General features: G+C 45.5%; 1 non-coding gene across 1 annotated transcript; it reads left to right on the forward strand.

Annotated features, from left to right (window-relative positions):
• The first annotated feature begins 2,317 nt into the window (after window positions 1-2,317).
• LOC138223471 (U2 spliceosomal RNA) lies at window positions 2,318-2,506 on the forward strand. Its single transcript, XR_011181898.1, has one exon. It is a non-coding gene; the product is annotated as a U2 spliceosomal RNA (small nuclear RNA).
• Window positions 2,507-2,963: the final 457 nt, after the last annotated feature.

Genomic DNA, 2,963 nt, shown 5'->3' on the forward strand with positions numbered 1-2,963 from the left:
GTTCCGTGGCATGAGGGACAGGTTACGCAGGAGAGTAGTGGAAGGCCTGATTGATAGTGCAGGTAAATTGGTATCAGATAGGGAAGGGTTGTTATCGGTTGCAACGGATTTTTATCAGGAGCTTTTTGCGAAGCGAGAGATAGAAGAAGCAGCTGTTAGATGTGTTTTAAAGCCAGTGGCAACATTAATAACAAAGGAGGAACAATCGAGTATGGAAGGCCCTTTTACGGTGGAAGAGTTAACTACCGCCATGAGAGAGTTGAAAAAAGGTAGAGTGCCGGGCGCAGATGGCCTCCCTGTAGAATTCTATTACACCTTTTGGGACATATTGAAAGATATATTATCTGTGGTGAAGGAGGTATTTGTGAAAGGGCGCCTGAGTACATCTATGAGTACAGGGATTTTGATTTTGTTGTATAAGAAGGGAAGACCTACAGATTTAAGTAATTGGAGGCCTTTGATGTTATTAGGCACCGATTACAAGATTTTGGCAAAAGTTCTTACGAATAGGCTAAAACGAGTGCTTCCTAAAGTCGTGGGTAAAGAGCAAACATGTGGAGTTCAAGGACGAAAGATTTGTTGGACTCTGCAGTTAATAAGGGACTTAGTTGCTTGGTCAAGACAAAGGGATGTGCCCTTCTTGCTGGCTAATTTAGATCTGGAAAAAGCCTTCGACCGAGTGTCTCATGACTTCCTATGGAAGGTTATGGAGCGTATGGGCTTTGGCTCTCTTTTTATAGGTTGGATTCAGACCCTCTATAGAGAAGTGGGGAGCAAAGTTTTAATAAATGGACATGTAGGGCGAATGGTATGGCAGGACTCAGGGGTGAGACAGGGATGTCCGCTTTCTCCATTACTCTTTGTGTTGTATATTGAAGCATATGCTCGTCTTGTTTGTGCCGACCCTAAGGTGGAGGGTGTTTTGGTGCCTGGTAGTGGAGGGCAGAGAGCCAAGATTGCTTTATATGCAGACGATATTTCTTTGTTCATGAATTCTGACGTGGACCTGCAGGGGGCGCTGGATCATTTCGCAATCTTTACTAAGGCATCTGGGGCAAAACTCAACACGGGGAAAAGTAAAATTAAATTTTTTGGGAGGTGGAGGGATCGGCAGGACTGTGTGTGTGGTTTGCAGGTGTGTAAAGACCCTCTGAAGATTCTCGGCGTTTATTTCCAGGAAGAAGAAGCAGCTAAGTATAATTGGCTTGAAAAGTTAGAAAAAGCCAGATTACGTTTGGGTTTGTGGAAAAGTAAGGGGCTGACACATATAGGTAAAGTCCTTATAATAAAGATAGAGATATTGTCTTTGTTGGGATATTTGGCTTCAGTGTATCCCATGCCTTTGAGTTTAAACAGGTACCTGACTAAAGAGGTTTTTGTTTTTATTTGGGGTAAAAAGTATGAATACGTTAGACGGGCAGATATGTACAGACCTGTTGAGGAGGGGGGAAGAGGGGTCCCGTCTTTACCCATTAAATTGAATTGTATTTTTGTGTCTTCCTTATGTGAGGCTTCAAAAAGGCCCATTGGACATCTGGCTCATTATTTTGTTTGGTTTTGGTTTGTAAGATCGTTAAAAGGACTGTTTGGTTGGGACAATTCAGTTCCTCATGGTGTCGACATGCCCTGGCATTATAGGCACGCCAGCCGGTGGATTAGCAAAAATGCACAGGGACTGGAAGGTGAGGTGCTCTCCAACCACAGGACGCTGTATGTGGAAGTAATGGGCAAGGTGCAGCATGACCTGATGGACCTCAATTGGTTAATCGCCTGGCAAAGGCTCCAAGTGAGGGAGATTTTGTATAGACACAAACTATCTCGACAAAAATTTTGCCCGAGGATTCAATGCAATGAACAAGAATCGATACGTCATGTTTTTTGGGATTGTAATTTTGCCAAGTGTTTGTGGAAAAAGTGTAATGTACTTTTTGACATGTTTATGTTGAACTTTGTTATCACTGTAAATATAGTTATGTATGGTTTGAAAAAAGGTTTGTACTCTAAAGAGACAGCGTGGGTTCTTTGGTTAATAATAAGGTATGCAAAATCCGAGCTGTGGAGGGCGCGGAACGGTGAGGCAAAAAATGGGGTCCAGGTAAGCGTGGTGGGTGTGTTTCGCAGATTGGAGTACAGAATTAAGTGTGAAATTGTCATAGATATAAGGAAAAGAGGATACCATGCTGCCAAAGAAAGGTGGAAGGGGTTATTGCCATATAGTGTGTCTTAGTTTGGGGTTTGCTGTTGGTTTCGGTTTTTTGTTGATTTCTGAGTGTGTTGTTTTCCTTGATATTAGATATGTTTTTCTTCTGTAAGTAGGATGGTTTTTTTGTCATTTTGTAATTAAAAAAAAAAATCTGTTCTTATCAGTTTAATATCTGATACGTCCCCCATCGGGGGACCACATATTAAACGGATTTTTGGAACAGGGAGCTGGATCAGGAGCTTGCTCTGTCCTCTCCCCGCATCGGCCCAGTATTGCAGCGCCTCCGGGAGCGGTGCACCACCTTCTCTCAGCGGTGAAAAGACAGACGTAGGTAGCTAGCGAGCGAGCGAGCAAGCGAGCGAAGCGGACTGGAGCTCCTTCTTCTCGGGTCCCGTCTCTCGTCCCTCATCCATCTGTGTGTCTCTGTGTCCGTCTCTCTCTCGCCCTCTCCGTTCCCGTGCTCCCTCTGTGCGCTTTCCCGTGTCTCGACTCTCTGGGCAAGCAGGCCGGCCCCCTTTTCGGCTCCCGTGCGTTTTCCCTCCAAAAAAGGTTTTTCAGCCTTTTCCCAGGGAGGCAGGCGTGGCTTGCTTGCTTGCTTGCTTGCTTGCGTGCGTGTGTCCGTCCCCGTCCCTGCAGGCGGGCCCCTTTCGACAGCTGGGCGTTTTCCCTCCAAAAAACTTAGTATATCCACCTTTTCTTTCTTTTTTTTCGGCAGGCAGGCAGGCGTGCGCGCGCGTCCCCGTCCCTCCCTCCGGAGAGA

Source organism: Lepisosteus oculatus, chromosome 16, assembly GCF_040954835.1.
Source record: "Lepisosteus oculatus isolate fLepOcu1 chromosome 16, fLepOcu1.hap2, whole genome shotgun sequence".
Lineage (NCBI taxonomy): Eukaryota > Metazoa > Chordata > Actinopteri > Semionotiformes > Lepisosteidae > Lepisosteus > Lepisosteus oculatus.